Raw genomic sequence first — 23,483 nt, forward strand, 5'->3', positions numbered from 1 at the left:
CCTTTACAGACTAGCCGCTTGTGTGGCCAAAAAGAGGAAGATGTCCCCAAGACATGGTATGGGGAGAGCAATAAGCCCAGAGCCCCCTAAGCACTGTGAACAGGCTGAGTATGTGTATGGAGAGTAGGGGGAAGGGATAGGGGAGTGACTGCTTTTCCTTCCCCAGCAGAGGAACCCTGGTCCAGTCCCAGCCCAGTCCGTCCTCCTGGAGCCTCCCTGGGGGGCTGGGCTTTAGGAGTCCCTGAAACAGGAGAAAGGGGTTTGGAAGAATTAGAAGCTTTCTGTCCCAGCTCCCTGCCAGGGCAGGACAGGCAGGCAGGCAGGCAGGCAGCAAGACTGGGAGTGCGGAGGGAGGCCCTGCAGGGAGCAGCTTACAGCCAGCAGAGTCAGATGTAACATTGACCTTAAATGGTAAAAGCTCCCCAGAGTGGAAGAGAGGCTGGCCAGAGGGGGAAAGGGGCTAACTCAGTGTTAGGTAAGTAAGCCGGGAACCCAGAATAACCTGCCTCCTCCTGCCTCCTCCTGTCTCCTCGTGCCTCACACACATGAGGGAACCAAGTCTGACTCCTTAAAGGTACAGTGCATCATTATTGTCTTGCTTCATCGACTAGGGTGACTTTTCTTTGTCTTGAGTTTTGACTGGAGTGTGTGGCGTTTTTTTTTTCCCTTTAAAAAAGGGGGAGTGGGATGAATCTTGCCAGACAGTGTTAATCAGCTCTGTTCTTCTTGTAATGAGGGAGGAAGCCCCAGGGTGAGGAAGATAAAGACCAGGTCCTGGCATCCTGCCCTGGGGAGCAGGGGAGGAAGGGGGGGCTAAATGAAGGTAGGTGAATTGGGGGAGATGTCAGCCTGAGCTAGGTAGGGCTTGGTTCCCAAAGCAAGGCCCATTTGGAGGAGGCTGGTACTGTGCCCTCAGAGCTCGCAGTTGGGTGAAGGCTCACTATGGCCAAGGGCAAGGGACGAGGGTGAGGGTTCCCTTCCTGCTTGTCCTCAGCAGGGCAGCCTCAGCGGGTGACTGTCTGAGTCCCTGCTGTGCTCCAGAGCATTCATTCATTCTCAGAGTCACTTCCTAAAACCAAGATGCATCAGGGACAGCCAAGCCTCGATAGCAGCTACATTTACTTGTTATCTTCCCAGGAGAGCTGAGAGCCAGTGTGCACCTCAGCTATTTGCTCTGCTTTAAAGTTGAGACAAACACCTACAGCTCCAGCTTCCACACTGAAGACAGAGCTGCAAGCCATTCCTCTTGTAGCAGCAGCAGCCTCCCCTTTTCTTAAGACACCCTGGCAACATCCCTGAATTTACCAAACGAGTTTCTTGAGTCTGAACTCCTCCCCAGGTGTCTGGCCAGATTCTCCCTGGAGAAAAATAAGGAAAGGTGTTGTCAGATTGTTAGAAAGCCTCAAGGGGCAAGAGATTTACAGGTGGGCTCCTGGTTCTGGCCAGGTGCAGAAGGGAACCATCCCAGGCTTCTGCTGGTTTGTGAAGAATTGATTCTTTTCCCTTAATAAAAAATGTTTTCATACTGAGTCTTTGGATCCTTTCTGGGCCTTGGTTTCTACATCTGTACAATGTGAGAATTACACTAAGTAGACCTTAGTCTAGTGGAAAGAGTCAGGTGGCCTGGGTTTTACCCTCGGCTTCATGTGACCTTGGGCAAGTAACTTCTTTTTTCATTAGATCATAGAGATTTTCTGGGCCTCAGTTTCCCTATTTGTAAAATGGGGAGTTGTTGGTCTTGGTCCTATGATTAGATAAATGGTTCCTTCCAACTCTCAGATTGTATGAGTCTATAAAATCATGGTAGGATTGATGTGTAGCAAAGAAAAGATGCGTTGGGGGAGGGCTCTGGCTAGCGTAAATAGTTGTTGTATTTGTGTTTGAAGGTTAAGAGGTAGGATATCTATCTTGATAAAATAAGTTTCAGTATATCTTCTCTCCTAAGAGTACTCCTAGGGGAAGGATGGACGTTTGCTCATTGCTGTAAGGGAGGAATTCTTAACCTTTTTGCGTGTCATGGACCCCTCTGGTAGTCTGGTGAAGACTGTGGAACCCTTCTCAGAATAATGTTTTTTAAATGCCTCAAATAAAATATGTAGCATTACAAAGGAAACCAATTATATTGAAATACAGTTATTATAATGTGTTTTTTAAAAAAAGTTCACAGACCCTAGAACCCTTGTCATAAAGGAAAGTGAATCTCCTAAACATTTTTTCTGGAATATGAACTCTTAGGTCAGTAAGTAACCTAGCCAGTATGATTCCTTTTAGGTTTAGTATATTAATTCTTGGAGAAACATAGATGGTTACACCCTTTGTGATAGCTGACATTTAACAACATCATCTCATTTGACCCTCAGTGGTGAATTTATTGCTACAGGCATTATCATCCCCATGTTATAAATGAAGAAACCGAGGCTGTGTGAGGTTAAATGATTTGCCCGTGGCCACACAATTAGAAACTGTCAGGGTCAGGATTCAAATCTAAGCTGTCCTGCTTCCTGGTATAGTGCTCTAACCACTAGGCAACAAATGAAAGAGTGGAACCGATAGCTAAAAACTGAGGAGAACATGACATAGGAAATGATTATTCTCACCTATTGAATTCAATAAGGTATAATAGGAAACGTCTGTTCCTGGTCTTTTGACTTCTGAGACTTAGATGATGAACAAGAGAAGGGACAGAAGATGACCCAGTTCTTGGTGACTCAGTAGCAATGATACTGAGAAACCTTATCAACCAATCTGCCAATATTTACTAAGTGAGTACTTACTACTGATGATGCTAGGAATGCAAAGACAAAAGGGTATTGAAATCGTCTCTGCCCTCCAGGACCTTACATTTTAACCAGAGAGACAGCATAAGCACAAATAGGTAGATACAAATTGAAAGCAAGGTAGGTTTTGGAGGGCAGTACATTGGCTGCTGAGGGGTTGGGGAACAGCTTCTGTTTCAGCAAAGACATAATGTGAAATGTGAGGATAGAGAAATAGGAGGCACAGGTGTCTGCTTACAGAGGTGGACTTGGGGGAGAGTTTAAAATGAAGAGGATTGGAACACCCACTGCTGAAATTAGATGTCTCCAGAGGTTTTCATATTGTTGCGTTTCCGTCTTCTCATATACATGTTACCCCTTTGTGCAGGAAACATAGGCTCCTGAGAGCTTTTAGATTAAGCACTAGAAGGGACCTTAAAAGTTATTGAGTCCAATTCCAAGGAGACTGACACCCAGAGAGATAAAGTACTTTGTCCAAGGGTACACAGGAAGTAAGTAGTCAGGTAGTAGGAAGTGGGATTTGAACCCAGGTCCTCTGATTTCAAAGTCAAGGCTCTTTCCAATAAACCAGTAGAACCTGGGAAGGAGTAATGTCTGGCCAGCTCTCCTTCAACCTCTGAAACAGACTTTTGGTTCATCTCATTTACCAGGTTAAACAAGGCACTGGTTTGCAACAGATTCTGGCACTGAGGCTTAGGACACAAGTACCACACCCTGTCTGCAGAGGACAGATTGAATCAATAAGCATTTATTGACTTTTTTTGCACTTTTTGGTGAGGCAGTCAGGGTTAAGTGACTTGCCCAGGGTCATACAGCTAGTAATTGTCAAGTGTCTGAGGCCACATCTGAACTCAGGTCCTTCTGACTCCAAGGAGCTCTATCTACTACGCCACCTAGCTGCCCACCCCCTCCATAAGCATTTATTAAGTGTCTGCTATGTACTAGACAAGCAATCTTTCTCCCTCTCCCCTTCCTAATTCTTTGAGGTGTCTCTGGCAAGGCCAGAGGTCTATGTGGTACCATTGGAACATCCCTGCAGCCACATTCCCTGCTGACTGATTATGGAAGATGCTTTTCTAAGGGCTAAGAGCCATTCAGTTCACATAAGAGGAAAAAAAACCAGCTGTGTTCTCCTTCATGGTGTGGAGCAGTGTGGGGAAGAACTGAGCCCACTATATTGCATTCCTTTGGATAGCGATATAGTGAGTTTGTGGGGCCTCTATATGTAGTGTTACGAAGCACCCAGTGTAGACTCCCAGGAATAGGAGAAATCAGTAGCACTGTCATTCTCTCCATGACAACACCCTGGCTTATGTGCACAGAATATTTGCCTTAGGTGGAGTCCAAAGAGACCTCCGAGGATAGGCAGCCACCCCGTCCACTTGGCTTTTGGAGCTGAGACACTGGGTATGTGTCCTTTCCTTTCACCTTTGCCTGTGACTTAGGGCTACCCTGCTTTGAGAACAAAGGCACGCCTCAAGGGAGAAGGGAAGTGAGTCTGTCCACCAGAGCATCTGGCCATGATTCAGTGACTGAATGCTTTGTGCAGGTTGTATCCTTAGAGCAGAATTCACACCTTCTGGGAATCCTAGAGTGTGTAGCAGAGCTAAATCATCCCTGGAAAAGGGAAAAGAAATGAATAAAACCAGAAGATGAGTAATCAGGCATAATACTGGGTGATAGCCCAGAATTCAATTTCATTCAGTAAGCAATTATTAACTGCCTACCAGGTGCCAGTCAATATGCTAAGTACAGGAGAAACAAAGACAAAATATTAGTAGAGAACTGAGAATATACTAAATGTTAAATGCTATTAGAAAACTAATAATGTAAGATGGGATAATGATATAAGGTAGGAGACAAGTACCGGGTGACTTGAATGGCCAGAAGATATCCCGGGGGTCAAGGGCTAGCTTCCCTGTGAGGCCTATTCTGATCTCACTACGTCCTAGCGTCTTCCTCCCCCAAATTCCCTGGCATTTATTTAGTTTGTGCATATGTGTGCACATATATACATATGGGTATACATAAAATGTGTATTGTTGTTCAGTTGTTTCAGTCATGTCCAACTCTTCGTGACCCCATTTGGGATTTTCTTGGCAAAGATACTGGAGTGGTTTGCCATTTCCTTCTCCAGCTTATTTTACAGGTGTGGAAACTGAGGTAAATGGGGTTAAGTGACTGGCCCAGGGTCACATAGCTACTAAGTGTCTGAGGCTGGATTTGAATTGAAGTCTTCCTGATTGCAGGCCCTGCACCCTATCTACTATACCATCTAGTGTGTGTATATATGCTATCTCCTGAGATACAATGTCAAATCCTTGGGAACAGTGACTGTTTCAATTTTGTCCTCATATTTCCAGCACTTAGCATAGTAATACCTGGCAGTCACATACTAAATGCTTGCTGATTGATTGAAAACCTACTATGTGAGGTCTGGTCCTGAGGGAAATACCAGGAGAGTTTAGACATCAATATCAGGGAGGGAAGACATACACACCTGAAAAGAAAACTGATAATATAAGATGAGATAAAGATATAGGGCACCAAGCCTGGAGTCAGGAAGACCGGAGTTCATGTTCAGCCTCAGACAGTTGCTGGCTGTGTGACTTCGGGCAAGTCACTTAACCTCTGCTAAGGAAACCCCACGAAGAGTCAGACACCACAGAGCAGCAATGAGCGAAATAAGGTACAAGTTAAGTGCTGGGTGAGTTGTTTGCATATTTAAGTATCTATTACTTAAATATTTAGCTATTCAGAGGCTTCCTTGACAGTGATACAAAGGGGCATTTTTTGAGAAAGCTTGGGAGTTGCCTTTCATGTTATCTTCAAAAGTTGTGGGTGTAAGAGAAAAAGCATGCTGTAGGTAGGGGAAGGAGCACTGGTTAGAAAACCTGGGTTTGTGTCCCAGTTCCACACCTTACTACCAGAGTGACCTGAAGGCTGAGTCGCTTGGCCTCCCTGGGCCTCAGTTTCCTTATCTGTAAAATAAGGAAGTTGGATGAAGTGGTTTGGTTCATAGGCTCTTAAACCTAGAACCACAAGGGACCTCAGAGGCTCTCTATTCCAGACCCTTCCCCCCTCCATTTTGTGAATGAGAAAATTGAATGACCTGTCCAAGGTCATTTGGCAGCAAGCGTCGGAGACAAGATTTGAACCCAGCTCCTCTGACTTGAGAGTCAGTATTCTTTCCTAAGGTTCTTTCCGGGACTATGTAAGCCTGTCTTTCAGCTTTCCTTTACTGATCGACAAAATGGTGTGACCGAATAAACCCTGATGGGCCTGGGGGTTCAGAGGAGATTTTAATCCTTGTTCTTTCATTAAGTCACAGACAAGTTGCTACCCTTCTTCCTCCATCCTCTCTGGGCCTCAGCTTCCTTCTCAAAGGGGGTTGGGTTTGATGTTTCCCAAGGTCCCTTCCAGTGGGACAGGCTGAGATTCCAATAAGGATGTTCTCATTGCATTTCTAAAGCTCCAGTGCTTAAATCTGGCCATGGGAGCCCATCTCAGGGATTATTTTGTGTATTTAAGAACAGCTGTCTGGGTCCTCCTGGGCCCCGCTCTTTTTGTCCTGGGAGGTTGGTTTGTTTGAAGGGAACAGTCTTGTTTATTGTCCACAGAAAGCTAGAGGGTGAAGCTCCACATCGGACTCTGGGAGGCTCTGTCTTCATCGTCCCTTCTAAAGGGTACTATGGGCACTGAGAGGCTCCAGATGACTTCAGGATGACATTTCTTTAAGTTTACAGACCACAACATGTTCTATGCCATTCAAACCTCAACATAAGATGGTGTGCGTAGTGCCATTCATGTTAGAGAGGCAGCACAGTATAGTGGAGAATGCTGGATCTGGAGTCAAAGGCCTGGATTCAAATCCTGGCTCAGGCACCGTGTGATCTAGGGTTAGTTTTTAATGTCTCTGTTTCTTCATCTAGCAAATGAGGGGTTTGGAGGCTTCAGTTCTAAGTTCGTGATCCTAGGAATCCCATTTTATAGAGGAGTTAGTCAATTAATATTTACTGATTACCTACTATGTGATCACACTCTCTCTGTATGTATGCATGTATATTCACACATACACATATGTGTGTGGTACTATAGTTATTTGGTTAATAAACATTTATTAAAGAGCCTACTATGTGCCAGGCACTGTGCTAAAGCACTAGAGATACAGAGAAAGGCAGACAGTCCCTGCCCTCAAGGAGCTTATAATTTAATGGGGAGGAGGTGCAGCATGCAAATATATATACAGCAAGCAATATACAGGATAAATAGGAAATAGTTAACAGAGGGAAAGCAGTGGAATTAAGAAGAGTTAGGAAAGGTTTCCTGTAGAAATGGGATTTAGTTGGGACTGAAAGGAAGCCAGGGAAGTCAGTGGTCAGAGCAGAGGAGGGAGAGCATTCCAGGGATGGGGAACAGCCAGAGAAAAGTCCCCAGGGCTGAGAGACGGACAGTCTTGTTTGCCAAATAGCCAAGAAGCCAGTGTCATTGGATCGAAGAGTACTTGGTTGAATATAAGATATTAGAAAACTGGAGAGGGAGGAGAGGGCTAGGTTGTAAAGGTCATGAATGCCAAACAAGGACTTTGTATTTGATCCTGGAGGCATAGGGAGCCATTGGAGTTTCTTGAGTGGGGGTGTGTGTGACGTGATCAGACCTGTGCTTTAGGAAAATCCCTTTAGTGGCTGAATAGAGGATGGATTGGAGTGTGGATAGGCAGGCTGACCCACCCTCAGGCTATTGCAACCGTCCAGGCATGAGGTGAGGAGAGAATGGACCAGCAGGGTGACAACATCAGAAGAGGGAAGGTGAAATCAACAGGCTGTCCTGTCTTTTGTATGAATTGGGGTGCGATGGCATTTGTACCTTGGTGATTTTCCTTAGCATAATGGAGAGTGTTTCAGGCACATTCCCCTAAAGACAGAAAGGAATGACTAAGCTCTAGGAAGCCGTCCCTGGTTAGTATGAGTCTATATAACCTCTTTTCTGGTATCCCTGAGATTCCTAGTATGAACCATACCATTTAATATGGAGAATATTCAGTGAAGTGGCCACCATGAATTCAATTCAACTTAGCCCAAACATTTGGTAAGCACTGCTATGTGCAAAGCACCTACTATGTACCTCTTATTCAACTTGTCCCAAACCTCAAGCCTCTTGTGGGCAGCTTGGGGCAGACAGAAAAGGGCCACATTGACTTCGGTGACCAAGCTTCCTTCCTTCTTCCCTCCCACATGGGCACTCCTCTCAGGCCCCTCAGCGGGATCAGAGGGGAATCTACAGCCCAGCTGTCCAACGCAGAGCAGGTTCAGTCTGCCCAGAGACCAGAGAAATGTAGTGGATGTGGTGCTGGCTTTGGAGGCCAGAAGGCCTGGGTTCAAATCTCACCTCTGGCCAAGCCACTTCATCTCACTAACCCTCAGTTTTCCTCATCTGTAAAATGGAGATAACAACAGCAGCTATGGCTCATGGTTGTTTTTGCAAATTAAATGAGGTAAAGAGTACAAAGCATTTTTAGAAAACTTTAAAGTACCATATGAATGTTAGTTATGTTGTCGGTGATGCCAAGGTTTTGCCCGCAATCCCTGCAAAGGGAGAGTTCTTGGAAGCCTGGCTGAAGGGGCGGGCTGCACAAGAAGGCCTGGCCCTCCCTCGCCTTTTCTCACCCTCCAAACTCTCGCTTATCTTCAGTCTTGAACACGTGAGCTTTCTGCTGAGATTCTTTACAATAATCCTAATAAGGGCCTTAGTCACGGCCCCTTTTGAAACTCAATGAAATTCAATAAGAATTTATTAAGCACTTAACTGTGTACCTGGCATTGTAGTAGGTGCTGGAGATACTAAGGGAAAACAAATGCAACAGTGCCTGCCCTCCAGGAGCTTACGCTGTATGTTGGAGGATGCAAAATGTACGCAAGTGAGTATGGATTATAGTGAAAGTAATATCGGTAAATTCAAGAGAGAGAGGGTGCTACTGAGGGGAGTCACCTGAGGGACCCCATGAGGTGGAAGTGAAGAGGGAGTGCATTCCAGATGTGAGACACCACTTATACAAAGGCAGGGAGGCTGGAGATGAATGGTATGTTCAGGGCACATAGTAGGCCAATTTGACTGGAATGGAGAATGCACAAAGAGGAGTCATTTGAAACAAAACTGGAAAGAAAGGTGAAAGCTAGATAGTGAAGGTTTTTAAGTGCCAGGGTGAGAATTCTATATATTTATTCAGAATATAAACATTCTGTATTTTGAGTAAGGGGATGACATGGTCCAATCTGTGGAAGGCAAAGGAAAGAGTCAAGGGGCATTTTCAGGTCAGGAAGCCTAGATAATTACAATCAGTGGAAACCCTTCATTGGGATTTATGGTTTACTTGAGTTCAAGGGAATCTCAAAGGGCAACAGCTTGAGAGATGGATAGACTAGCTGCCCAAGTCCACTTAGAATTCTTCCCCTCCTCCCTTCCCCCTACTGCCAAGGCTCTCCCTGTCAGCCTCTCTCAGCCCCGAAGGACTAATGCTGTTTCCTCGGTGGAAAGAATGTACCGTCCACTTGGATTATTCAGCGGACAAGGATTTTCTATTATCTCGAGCTAAATTTAGGTTGTTCCATCCACGGATGGGGTTCATGCTGTCCCTCTGTATGGGGTCCCATTGCCCCCCCCCGCCCCAGTCTGACATTGAGGCAATCGGGCAGCAGCATCCTAGAAGGAGTGAGACACTGGGGTGATGAAGCTCAGGGGCCTGCCGCACAGGGTCCTGCAAGCCTTTGGCCAGTTCCAGACACAGCAGCCCTGCAGTTTCTAAAACGTGTGGCAAGGAGTTTTAGTTTTAAGTCTTATTTGTCAGACACCTAGAAGAAAAAGCCTGATACTTTACACTTCCCAATCGTCATAGGGACTCTCCAAAATTGTCCTGTTTCATCTGAAGTCAGAGGCGGGATCTCGGATCCCTGGGCTTCAGACAAGAGCATTGAAGCCACAGCCCATCACAGACTGCTGACCTGTTGGCTTTACTAACGTGGGCGGATGTTGAATGTTCAATATCATACACAGACAAGGTAGCCTCTGCCATCAGGACAGTGAAGGGTCTTCTGTGTGGTTCTTCCGGAAGCATCCAGGTGCTGAGCTGAGTGGGCCTATTGAGTGGAGAATGCCCCTCAGGGTGATGTCTGTGCCCAACGTGCAGACCTTAGTGATTTCTTAAGATTCTCTAGAAAATGGATGAAAACAATAGGATATGATAAAAGAATTGAAAGCCCCTAAAACACAGATGTCAAACACAGTCAGTGTGAGGTTCACAATACTCCCAATCGAGGCCTGAACCAGATTAAAATGTAATTAGGAAATATTTAACAAAATAAATCAGAATTAAATAGAACATAGATAATGTTAATATGTGGTTTTCTCAGTCAATATGTGGTCTCCAGGGATCTTTATGTACAGTTTAGTGCCCCCCCCGCTCAGTTTCTTAGTGTTTGACACCACTGCCCTAAGAGATCATCCAGGCTAAAAAAGAAATAGATACCCCCAAAGTGGGGGTACTGCTGGTTTGTGTTTATTCTTCAGGGTTGGAGGTCTTCGGGGGCCCCCAGAAATGTGGAAGGCATACCAGATGACTTCTCTGTAAATGGGGGTAATGATAATGTCTGATACTTATTTGGCATTTTAAGATTTGCTTTATCTCATCTAATCCTCACATCAACGCTGTGAAGTAGGTAGTGTTATTATGCCCATTTTACACATGGGGAAACTGAGGCTGAGATCTATTAAGTGGCTTACTCAGGGTCACCTAACCAGTAAGTGTCCAGAGGCTGGTTTTGAACTTAGATTTTTCTGACTCCAAGTCTGTCATGCTACCTGTTGTGCTGTGGGTCAAATGAGATAATGTACTATTTCTACAAGTCAGCTAGGGTTTGCAGGTTCTTCTCAGTCAGTCAGTCAAGCATTTTTCAGAGGCATGTGATCTGAGAACCCACATTTCCTGGAAAAGTGCAGCTAATTCATGTTATCACTATATAAAAATAGCTAACATTTAAATAGCACCTACTATGTGCCCAGGCACTGTACTAAGGACTCTACAATTATTATCTCATTTGATCTTCACAACAACTCTGAGAGGAAGGTGCTTTTATTATCCCCATTTTACAGATGAGGAAACTGGGACAAATAGAGGTCAGGAGACTTACTTGCCCAGGGTCACACAGCTAGAGAGTGTCTGATGTCAGATTTGAACTAAGGTCCTCCTGACTCCATGCTGGGTGCTCTATCTACTGTACTACCTAGCTGCCCTTGATCAGTAAGTAGGATGGACTAATAATAGTAATCTCAGAAATTTAGAAAAACAACTGGATAAGCACAAGTCCTGTGGGTCAGGTTTGAGTCTCCATGCCCCTCCCTGCTAACTATGTGATGGTCAATAGGTCTATACGCCAGGGATAAATTCTGTTGTGAGGGCAGGGGGATGGCTGTCGTGCCACAAAGGACCGTCTGGCTATAGAGGGGATTGTGCTGAGAGAGGGGGTAGCTGGTCCTTTTACCAGAGTCTGTCCCATACCAAGGGGGTTTGGGAGAAGGCAGGCCCTGGGAAGGTAGCCAGACCCCAAGGGTGGTGGCCCAGGGATGATCACACAGCGTAAGAGTGCAGCTTGGCACAGGGTTTTTATTTAAGGCAAAGGGACGGTGGCCAACCTTAGGGATGAAGCACCCCCTCCCCAATGCCAGCACCCTGGAACAGAGCTCTCATTTCCTCCTAATAGTGGTATCTATGGGCTAAGTCTTTTCCCTTCTCTGGGGCTTATTTTCTCCACCATAAAATGAGGGTGTTGGACTAAATTATCACTAAGATTTCCTCCAGCTCCCAAAGAGAATTGTTTGGTTGAGAAAGTGAAAAATGGAAAATGAGAAGGAGAGTTGAAATGTAAAAGAAGTTTGGATAAGGTTAGGATGATATTGCATCAGGTCTGAAAAGACTCAGGTTATCTAATCTAAACCTTCTATTTGACAGATGGAGTAACTGAGAGCAGGAGAGAAGTAATGTTCTCCCTGCCAAGTAATGTTTTTTTCCCCTCCAACCTGAATTCGTAAGGTTAGAGACTAATCAGTCCCTAGAACCCAGGTCTCCAAACTCCTAGACTTGAATCCTTTGCAAGTTTGGAGGTTCCACAAGAATGCATGATTTTAGAGATAAGGGGAAGCTTGGTAGAATGTAAAAATCTTTAGGCAAGCAGGAGTTAGAAAAAGAGAAGAACCCAAGCATGGGATTACAGATGGTATGAAACAAGCCAGGGAAGGGAGAAAGTCTGTCCTTGGCTTATCTCAGGCAGGACTAGCGAAAGAATAGGATAGAACAGGAAAAATCTCAGCGGCCAGCTAGCAAAGCCTGGCCATCCTTCTGCCCCAGCACAGGCCGGTCAGCAAGCATGGGACACTTTAACAATGAGAAAGATGCTGGATCGAGAATAAACTCCCCAAACGGGTGGTAAAAATAGGCCTGGGAGAGGCACATCCACAGAAAAGAGGGCTGGGTGATGAATGCAGAGACAAAAGCAGCCAGAGGGAGAATGGGGAGTGGGGGGGGGGAGGGGCGGGGGGGGGAGGGGGGGAGAGAGAGAGAGAGAGAGAGAGAGAGAGAAGGGGAAGAGAGAGAGAGAGAAGGGGAAGAGAGAGAACCAAGGATGGGGTGGTTTCCTTGAGAAGGAAAAATTCCAGACTCAAGAAGAATAGTGTGTGTGTGTATGTGTGTGTGTGTGTGTGTGTGTGTGTGTGTGTGTGTGTGTGTGCAGAGCGCACCTACTTGCCTTTAGAATGGAAAGTAAAATGGTCTAAAACTTGGGGCTCCCCTTGCAGCCTTTGAATAATAAGTATTTGAGGACCAGATAAAGGAATGAACCAACCTGTGAACAAGTGTTCAGGCGCCCTACTTAGCTGAGTAACAGCAGGAGTTGGCAGCATAGATCTTATTTCAATTCAGTCTCTGGAAACAAGGGATGTCATCCTGAGCCTCATCTAGAGCCTTCTGTTTGGGTAGCCTCCCTCCTTCCCAAACAAAGCCTCCACAACCAGGAAGCTCAGTTTTCACCCTTTAATCACTTTTATCCTTCCAACTAGTTGGCACAGTGGATATAGCTCTGGTCCTGGAATCAAGAAGACTTGTGTTCAAATATAGCCTTAAACATTTACTGTGTGACCATGGGCAAGTCACTCAGCCTCTGTCTGTCTCACTTTGCTCATCTGTCAAGTGGGAATAATAATAGTACCTACTTCCTAAGATAAAATGCAATAACATTTATAAAGTGATTTACAAACCTTAAAGTGCTATATAAATGCTGATAATAATTATTATTCCAGCTAAGAGTAGCAAAACCAGATTGTACAGCCTGAAATGAGTATAGATCAGGTCATGGAATCACAGAATCTCAGAATTGGAAGAATCTGAGAGGTCACCTAGTATTCCAATATAGCATGAATGCCCTCTATTACAGCCTTAACATATAGTCATCTACTTCAAGCTTCTGCTTGGAGACCTCTAGTGATGAGGAACTCACTACTTATTGAGACCGTCTATTTCTTTCCACTTTGAGACAGATCTAATTGTTGGAAAGTTTGCCTTTATGTTGAACAGAAATATGCCTCTTAGTAGTTTACATACCCTTATCCTTGAATTCTTAGAATAATTAATTAACAGATAAGTTAAAACTCATTCCTTAGGGATGCATGGCAGAGTACCTTTCACTCATGAGATGTGAGATACAAAGCTGTAAGTGATCTCAGAGTCCACCTAGAGACCCAAGAAGGTTGAGTGACTTGCCTAAGGTGACAGGGGTGGTAAATGTCAGGGGTAGGATTTGAACCCAGCTCTCCTCACTGCAGAGTCAGTGCTCTGTACTGTCTCCATTTGCTGTGTTCTTTCTCTCCGAACCCCAGTAACAGGAAGACAAATTTTACCTTAATATAAAGAACTTTATAACCATTAGAGCTGCCCAAGAATGGAATGAGCAGCCTCAGGAGGAAGTGAGTTCCCCTGGGGTTGGAGTTAATAGCAGAATAATCACAACATGTGAATTTTTATGCCTGGGGATGAAGCCAGAGAAAGAGAAGTGAAAACTCTCTGGTCTTTAGAGCTATTGATAAAACATTTAGAGAAAATGGGGCTTCCAAAGAAATCAAAGAAAGCAGAAAAGGACCCATATGTGTAAGAATATTTATAGGGCTCTTTTTGTGGTCTTCAAGAGCTGGGAGGGGTGGTATCCATTGAGGAGTGGCTAAAGAAATGTTGGCTTGTGAATATACTAGGACACTATCCTGCCACTGTCCTGGGTCCCACGAGCAACAAGACAGAGAACTAAACATTTCCTCTGATCTCACAACTTATCAGACCTCTCCAAAACAGAAATTATTTGCCAAAAGTAAAGCATCTTCAGCCGTCCCCATAGTCAAGGATGTCCAGAATTTGAAAAAAGGTTTGAGAAAGCCCTCCAAATCCATAAAATGATGCTCACTGACTATAAATTCACTCAGTACCCCTGCTACTTCTCCCACATTACCAGCAATGAGGCTATATTAGTGAACTCTAAGGCATGACATAGGCTTACAACAAAACTCATCCCCACACACTGGACCCCTCTCCCTGTTTCCAGTGCTATGGAGACCCTGCCTCCAGGCTTCATAAATTGGTCCTGACTATGACAGACAGCCAATGAGGCTATAGCCTCTCTGGACCAAAAGCCTGCTTGGGCCCACAACCCCATAGCACTGGTGCTACAGAGCTCTGAAAAACCAGCGCAGGTCCAAAGAACTAAGGAATAATGGGAGTGGGACAAGGAACAAAGACAGGGCACTCTGGGTGGATAGGGAAGAGACAGAAGTGGTGGGTACTAAGCTTGAGGGAAAGAGCATAGCATCCAGCTAGGGTCAGTTCTGACCACCCACTTGAGGCAGAGACCTAGGCTGGTAAACTGCCTAGTGCAGGAAGACTGAGATACATTGAGATCCAGCCCCAAAGGAAACCATAGTTAGTGGAGAGGGAATTAGAATGTGAGCAGGAGGGGAAAATAAGAGGGAAAAAGCCTGAAATATCAGTTTTCAGGAAGAAGAAAACATAAGCAGATAAATCAATGGGAAAAACAATAACCACAGAAGGTATTGTGGATTCCAGATCTAATAACAAAGTTTAGGAATCTATGTTAAACATTATACAACATGATGAAATGGAGGATCCTTTGGAATTTGAGGAGTTCAGGGAACCACATAACCCTGTTGCTCAGTGGTTCCAAAGAGAAATGAGAATTATAAGAACAGAATTTATGTCCTGCACAACAAAAATGATGGACAGAATAGAAAAACTGGAATCTGCGATAGCAAGCTTCACCAAAGAAACCAAAGAGAGAACTGTGCCTTGGAAATGTGAACACACCAAAGTTAAAGACAACATAGACGAGAAGCAAATAATATCTTTCCATTAGAAATGATAAAAGGGGGGGTTTCTGAGAAACCTAGGAAGACTTGTATGAAGATATGGAGTAAAATGAGCAGAACCAGGAGTACAATTTATATGATAACAAAAACACTATAAAAACAAACAACTTGAAAGACTGAAGAACCCTGATCAATGCAATGACCAAGCATGATTCCATAGGACCAATGATAAAGCATGCTGCTCACTTCTTGACAGAGAGGTGATGGACTCAAGGTACAGAATGAGGCATATTTTTTTTTGAGATTGCTAATAAAAGATATTTTTTTTGACTACCATACTTGTTATAAGAGTTTTGGTTTTGTTATTGTTTTCTCTTCTTTCCAATGGGGTTGGGTGGGAGGGAGGGACACTTGACTTTTGTTCCTTGAAAAGAATAAAATTTAATTTGAAAAAAAAAAAAAGATGGGGCTTCCCAAGAAGGAATAATCATGTGAAAGGCAGAGCACTGAACTGAGATAAAGAAGACGTGGCTTCAAGACCTTCTCTGATGATTTCTAGCTGTGTGACCTTGGACAAGTGGCATCATCTCTCTGATCCTTATCTGCAGAATGGGGTTAAAACTGTTACTACCTGCCTTACAGGGTTATTGTGAGGAGATTATTCTATAAAGTTTAAAGCCCTGTGTAAATGGGAGCTGTCACTGCTATAATGATAATCATTATAATCTCTTGCGAATGACAGAGCTAAGAGAGAATAGCTGTAGCCAGAATGGGAGAGCACCCAGCCCAATGCTGTCACCAGGAAGCCTCTGGGTTGATCCACAGAATGCGAGGCATCTAGTATGGCTTCTGTTTTTGTGTGTTCTTGTTTCCTTTTGCTGGCTTCTTCTTCCTTTTAGAATAAATGCAAAGCTTCATTTACAAGCAGAAGGAAATGATAACCCTGGCTTACTCCTTCCCTTTTGCTTTCCCTGTTCACCTCAAATTACAGACACGCACACAAGGCAATGGGATGACAAGTAAAAATATGCATAAATCACCAGCATTTCCTGTTTTGGAAACAGTGCATCTGATGCATTTAGGGTGAACTGAACAAAGAAAGTTTCCCGGGAGACAGATTTAACTTGGCATTTGACATGAGGGGCTCCGGGTGAATGGGGAACATTTTTAAAAAATGCCTTTGTCCCTCTGGGACTATTTAAGGCCCTGGGCGCAGACATTTTTAGCTTCTCTGAGTACTATTTTTTGAATCCTGAGTCTCATTAATCTCCTCACTCATGCAGACCATGAGGAGTCAGTGGAAACTTCAAGTTGGCACAGGAGCTATTTCCGAACATGGCTTCTGTTTAGAGCCATCACGCCACCTGAAATGAAAAACCAACACAGCCACGTAAGGCTGGATGGGACTTTCATGTTGCTAGAGTGGCATTTCTTGAGAGTCACCAAACCCTAGAGGTCATATTGCCTGATATGACAGCATCCCTGATGAGCAGTCATCTGGAACACTGCAAATGACAGGAAACTCACTTCCTGTGGTGGTAGCTGATTCCATGCTGGGGAAGCTCCAGTTGCTAAAAAGTGCTCCAAGATTGAGTTGAAATCTGCCTCCCTGTCACTTTCTCTCCCGTTGCTTCTAGTTTTCTCTAGGGATAAGCAAGAAGGTCTAGTATCTCTCCCAGAGGAAAGATCTTCAACTACTCAGATAGCTCACATGTGCCCCTTTATAGTCTACTCTTCTCTAAGCATTGTCTCTAGGTATTTTTTAGCTGATCCTGGTACCATTTTGATTCCTTTCTCTGCTTTGGTTTGTCCCTTCTGGACACGCTTAACGTTGCTTTTTAAATGTGGTACTCAGAACTGAATTCTAGATGTGGTCTAATTCTCTCCCTATAAAATCCATAATACAATTGTCAACCAAACTGAAATATCACTATTGTGAAAAAGTGTGTAGTGAGAATCCACCCAGGCAAGAGGCAGCAAGCTGAATACATTGAGCTTTAGATGCTTTCAATAGGAAACAGACAAGGTCAAAGCAGATAAGCCTCAACAGAGGAAATATGTATAGGTGGAATTGTATTCATGCATATATTAAATATTTCATTATTTATAAACCTCAATTCTAGAGCTAAAGGGGACCTTAGAAGGTTTTTATCCAAAGTGCATCTCCTTTTTCCAACATCTCCAAACAAGTAGCCAGCCAGTCTCTATTTGAATACCTCCAGTGATAGAGAACTCACTGTCTTTTCAGTTCAACAAGCATTTATTAAGCACTTACTATATGCAATGTGCTAGGCACTAGAGATACAAAGACAAAAATGAAACAATCCCTGCTGTCAAGAAATTTTCATTCAACTGGGGGAAATAAAAATATCTGACATTTATGCAGGACTTAAAGGTTTACAAAGTGCTTTCTTTCTGTGCTTTATCTCATTTGAACCTCATAACAAAGGGGAGAAAAAGGGAACAAGCATTTATTCTATGTGCCAGGCACAGTGATAAGTGCTTTAGAAATATTACCTCATTAAATCTCACAAGAACCTGTGAAGTAGGTGCTATTATTATCCCCATTTTACAGCTGAGGAAACTGATGCAGACAAAGGTTAAGTGAGTTGCCTAAGACCACCCAGCCTGTGTATGTCTGAACCTAGGTCTTCTTAATTCCAAAGTCAACCCTGTACCCAATGTTATCCTATCACTACAATGGTAGCCCCATTTCACAGATGAATAAACTGAGGCTCAGCTTCAGTTACCCCAGTCACACCATTTCAGAGTGATCTTCCTATCTCCAAGTCTCACCCTAACTGCTATGCCACATTGCATCTGTCTGTTGAGCCTGCTTGTTCTGGTTTTGGACAACTATAGGTTATCAAAATGTGATAGGAAGGCAACAAAGGAGATGAGGGAAGACATAATATCATCTCACTTGCAGGTATTTAGGGAACATTTCATGAAAAAGAGGAGATCAGAAGAAGAAATGTATGAGGAACAGGTCATAGCCTGAGCTCTATCTGACTACAGAGTAAGGAGGTAGAGGATAGAATGAAGGGAGTGGTGAGGATACTTGATTGGCTCTTTTTTTTTTAGCATTACAGCAAGATACGAAAACTTTATCAGGAGTAGCTCAATGGGGCAGCTAGGTGGCACAGTGGATAGAGCTCCAGCCTTCAAGTCAGGAGGACTTGAGTTCAAATCTGGCCTGAGACACCTGAAACTTACTAGCTGTGTGACTCTGGGCAAGTCACTTAACCCCAATTGCCTAACCAAAAAAAAAAAAAAAAAAGGAGTAGCTCAATGCCTCAACTGCTTAGAACTCTAGGACATATTTGCTTCAGAAGTGCAGAAGAAACAAGATGGCAGGAGAATGACCTATGCATGATACTATAGATACCAGATTTCAGTAGAAGGATGGTAGGATAGCTCAACAGGTAGCTCAAAAACTTCTTACCTTGAAGCCTCTGTATATGTGGAATTCTGTTGATGCAGGTATTAAATAGCTCGTTATTTATAAATCTAGGATCCTTGAGCTAAAGGAGGCCTCAGAGGGCATTTTGTCAAAGTTTTACCCAAGTGCATTTTCTTTATCTAGCATTTCCAACATTTAGCCAGGCAGTTCTGCTTGAATATCTCCAGTAATGGAGAAGTCCTCCTTTTGGTGTGAAATGTGTAGCATTTCCCAGGTCATTTTCCTTATGAATCTGTTGCTTGTTGATGGCAGCAGAACAAGACCGATCCACAGCCCAGGTCTAGCCCTTCACTTCATTTCATGCAACAAGTGTCTGAAATATGATCCTTATTTATGCAGATAGTTGTGAAAATGCAACATCACTTTAGCACATATACTGAGCCAAGGTCACTTTAGCACATATACTGAGTGCACAAGGCAATGCTGTTACTCCGGGAGAGGCTGTGTAGGCATCTGGGGCTTTTCCCCCACTTCAGTCTCTGCAGGCATCCCTGCCACTCTGTCTTGTGTGCATCTGTGTGTGTGTCTCTGTGTTCATGTTTTCTTGGATATGTGGTGTCCCTGTGTTTCTCTCTATGTTCATACCCATCTCTCCTTCTGTCTCTTACCCTATCGTTGTATTTTCTGCACATCATTTCTATTCTCTTCTTCCCACTCCCCCTGTTAATTTCTATTCCTTCACTGAAATATGTTATTTTAGTTGAGCTTCATGCAGTCATAGGACATCAGAGCTAGAAGGGCCTTTAGAGATCATGGAGTCACAGGATTACAGATCTAGAGTTGCTCAGAAGCTATCTAGTGCAATCCCCTTATTTTATAGATCGGGAAACTGAAGCCAGGGAAGGGAAGTGACTTACCCAAGGTCATATGGAAGGTTAGTGGCAGAGCTGGAGACTGGAGCTAATGACTGCCAGGACAATATTCTTTCTACTCTACTCCACCTTTATTTTACAGATGAAAAATAGAGGCCCATAAAGATTAAGTCATTTATCCAAGATCACTTAATTCTTACTTGAACTAGTGCTCCTGATTCCTAGTCCAATGTTCTTTGTTTTTTATTTAAAATTTTATTGATACTGTGTGTGTGTTTTCTGCCTCAGTTTTTTCCCAATATACCTCAACCCATTAGGCCCTCCCTTGTAATAAAGAAAAATAATTAAGAAAATCAACAGCAAAACAACTGCGATTGGCAACATATCCAGTATTCTGCTTCTGTGGCCCCCACTTCTCTAGTATCATTTCTATTGCTCCAGGACACCTTTCCTTCTTAGGTAAAAATTGGGTGAATAGAAGATTTTGTGCACTTCTTTCTTTTAAGCAACAACAACAACAAAAAAGATTTTTATCAAAGTAGTCCTCAGTGGATTTTTTTTTGGTAGTTTAGCTGCTCCTAGAACAGAGCAGGTTTCCCATCCCTTGGGCAGTTATTTCTGACTCCCCTCATACCATTTCACAAGCAGCTTTTGTTAATTTCCAGATGGGCTCAGCTTTCCTCAAGCACTTAATCATCCCTGTGCAGTGGTTACTCTGTGGTTTGTCACATCAAAATGACAAGTGTCAACCTCTGCGGTCTACCCAGGGTTGACTCCTCTCCAGGGTATCAAGTGCCCAGAAATGTCTCAGAAGACATCTCCTAGCACTGCTCCACCCATAGGTGACTGTCTGTGGTGGATCCACAAGCCCAAGGATAGGGAACCACCTTCTCAAGCCGTGTCATTGCAGCGATGACAACATGATGGACGGAACATCTCCTCTTAGGGGCCTTCTGGAGTCCCCAAGGATCTCAGGGTCTTTGAGGAAAGTGTCCAGACTTTCTGGCATGTGACCAGGGATGGTGATATATGACATCATCAGCCCATATGATGGGAACAAAGACATCAGGCAGGATCTAGGCCAGAAGCCCAAAGAGGCCTCAGAGGTCATTTAGTCCAACGTGTTCCCAAGCAGCAACTCCCTCTCCAACATTCTGAACAAGCATTCATCCAACATCTGCTTCAAAGGCCTTGAGAGATGGGAAAGTCTGGAGTCAGAAGACTTGGGTTTGGATCCTCACTTTGGTGCTTACTGGATGCGTGGCCTCAGTTACGTCATTTTGATTCTCTCGGTCCCTGCTTCCTTGTTGTTGTGTCGTTGGTCCTTCATTCTCGAAGAAGACCAGTAAACTCCAGAGGGTGATGTCTTGACTTGCAAGTGAAATAAGGAGGTTAGAAAAGATGATCCCTAAGGTCCCCTTCAGCTTTGGCTCTCTGATGCTTGTGGTCCTGTGGCCTACCAAGTCAGTCTCTTCTCATCAGGGGCCACTCTAATTGTTCAGAAGGTTTTCTTCATGTTGAACCCAGATCTGCTCTTTCTGCAACTTGCAGACTCTAGTCTCTTGTTTATGAGACATTATGAATGTTCATGCATCCCCTATTTGGGGCAGTCATTTCTGTCACTGTGTGTATCTCGTTCTTTCTGTGGATGGTTCCACCAAGTCTAGCCTGCTAGAGCAGAATTTGGGGGAGGGGGCATGTAGGAGGCCCCATTTCCCCAGGAGATAGGGAGATTGAAAAGATTCTAGTCATTCTGGGCTTTGAAGTCTTAGCCGATGAGACTGCACCTGTCTGAGCCCCAGAATTGGGGATGAGGAGTAGAAAACTGTCTTCAATGCCAGTATACTCCCCACCCCTAGTCTGACTGTGACCCAGGGAGCTCAGCATCACTTTTTTTTTCCATAAAAGAACACATTGGGATGTTTGGCTAATGACAGAAAGGGAGAGCAGCAGAGGCATGGATAATCCCCAAATTGATATTTGGCCTTGAGGTTTGTTTTGAATTCACATGTGACTGGACGTTTTCTTCTTCCACCACCTTCCCCCCATCTTCACTACCACCTCCTCACCCCCCTCCCATCAAGACTGCAACCCCTGAGACCGTGACAGCTTTAATGAGTTGCTGTGGCTAAAGAATGTTTGTCATTTGAAGGCCAACACTTGGGGGGCACCAAGCTTAATTGGCTCCTGGATGACAGATATGTACCAGCTCTAACTCTTGGGGCCACTCTCTCCTTTCCAGTAGCTATTGGTTGGAGACCATTTGCCCTGTTGTTGCTAAATAAGGTTCATGGGACTTTATAATCTGTCCTGCTGCTTTGATTACTAGACTTTAAAGACCACAGAGCTTTTCCATATGCCTTGTAGCTGAACCCTCCTACATTAGAATGTGAGCTCCTCAAGATTGAGGTCTGTCTTGAAAGCTCTCTGAGGACAGGCAGCCTTTGGGGAAGAGTTGGAGGAAAATAATAGTGGAGGATGAACAAGCACACCAGGGCAAATCTCACATCCCTGTTTACTGTCATTCATCCTGAGACTTTGTCTGAACCTCAACAATGACTAGGTGAAGAGCTCTGGGTTCTTACCAATGTTTGAAATTGTTATGACAGTCTAGGAGTTATGGCTTTGACCTGGGATCTCTGTGTTTGATCAGATTACAAATCCTGCTGAGTATTCCATTCAGAGTGTAAATTAACCTGATCCTTTCTTCTTGTTCCAAGCAGGAGAAGGACAGGCCCACACTGAAGGCACCTCAGGACCAACATTTCATTTTCTCTTCTTCATCTTCAGTAACATCTGGGACACTGGATTTTGTGGTCCATTGCTAGGTAACATGTTTCTCTTTCTTCTTTGATTGGTATACTGGGTCTGATCCATGGAGCCCCCATCTTCCTTAGTTATTTGGCCTGGGGGCCCATGGTCCTCAAAGGTCAGACATTCAAGGATTCAGTGAATCTGATACACGTGGGTATGGTAGAAGTAAGGAGCTGAAACTTTCTCTAATTTTGAGCTGAAGTGAGAGGGGTGTGAATTCCTGGTGATTATGTAAAGGAGGCAATGTTTTTCTTAAATTACTCTGTCAAAAATGATGTGAATACATTTGATTTTCTAAATATTCATAAGACCATAGATTTGGATTCTGTTGGTTTTTTGTTCTTGTTTCAGTCACGTCCAATTCTCCATGATCCCATTTGAGGTTTTCTTGGCAAAGATACTGGAGGGGTTTGCTATTTCCTTCTCCAGCTCATTTTACAGATGAAGAACTGAGGCAAACAGGGTGAAGTGACTTGTCCAGGGTCACACAGCTAGTCTGAGGCCAGATTTGAACTCAGGTCCTCTTGACTCCAGGGCTGTGGTCTATCCACTGTGCCACCTAGTTGCTTTTGGAAGGGATTTCAGGGGTCATCTGGTCTAACCCCATCAAATTACAGATGAGGAAACCGAGACAAAGAGAGATTAAAGTGAATTAAGGTGGCACAAGTAGTAATTGACAGAGCTAATATTTGAACTCAGGTCTTCTGACACAAAATCCAGCACTCTTTCCATTGTATTCCATTTCCTTGCAGGGCTCTGCCAGAGAACATCTAAGTTAACAAACTCTTCAAATCAACAGTCATCTATTAAACTCCTACTGTATACAGTGCCCCTATGCTTGGTATTAGTGGAGATATAGAACTGAAAACCTGCAATAATATCACAGCATTAACAAAGAGTCCGTTTGTAGGACAAAATACATTATGGCTGCAAAGGACAATGGCTTGTTGTGGCTAACCATGTTTTCTGAAGCAAGGCACTGAGGTGGTTTTACTTAACTCTGCTACAAAAGGTGATCATGCCCAAAGCTATTAGATACTGGAAATTCTAGAGGAAAAAGCCTTTCTCACTAAGCATGTAGAACTTCCCTGACACAGTGTGAGCCAGCATTTTTATTATGTAGAATCATCCTGGCACAGTGTGAACCAGCACCTACATTATGTAGGTCCCACCCTGACACAGTGGGAACCACAATGCTTCCATTCT

At 44.0% G+C, this 23,483-nt stretch overlaps 1 protein-coding gene across 2 annotated transcripts in view; it reads left to right on the plus strand.

Annotated features, from left to right (window-relative positions):
- The first annotated feature begins 298 nt into the window (after nt 1-298).
- MRVI1 (murine retrovirus integration site 1 homolog) overlaps nt 299-23,483 on the plus strand; it is a 127,998-nt gene continuing 104,813 nt past the window's right edge. For both annotated transcript variants that reach the window (XM_027852637.1, XM_027852638.1), the window contains exons 1-2: nt 299-574; nt 22,187-22,291. The gene's annotated coding sequence lies outside the window, so the exon portion shown is untranslated. The remainder of the gene's footprint in view (nt 575-22,186; nt 22,292-23,483) is intronic.

The sequence above is a fragment of the Vombatus ursinus genome, unplaced genomic scaffold, assembly GCF_900497805.2.
Source record: "Vombatus ursinus unplaced genomic scaffold, bare-nosed wombat genome assembly UNPS02009770.1, whole genome shotgun sequence".
NCBI classification, from domain to species: Eukaryota; Metazoa; Chordata; class Mammalia; order Diprotodontia; family Vombatidae; genus Vombatus; species Vombatus ursinus.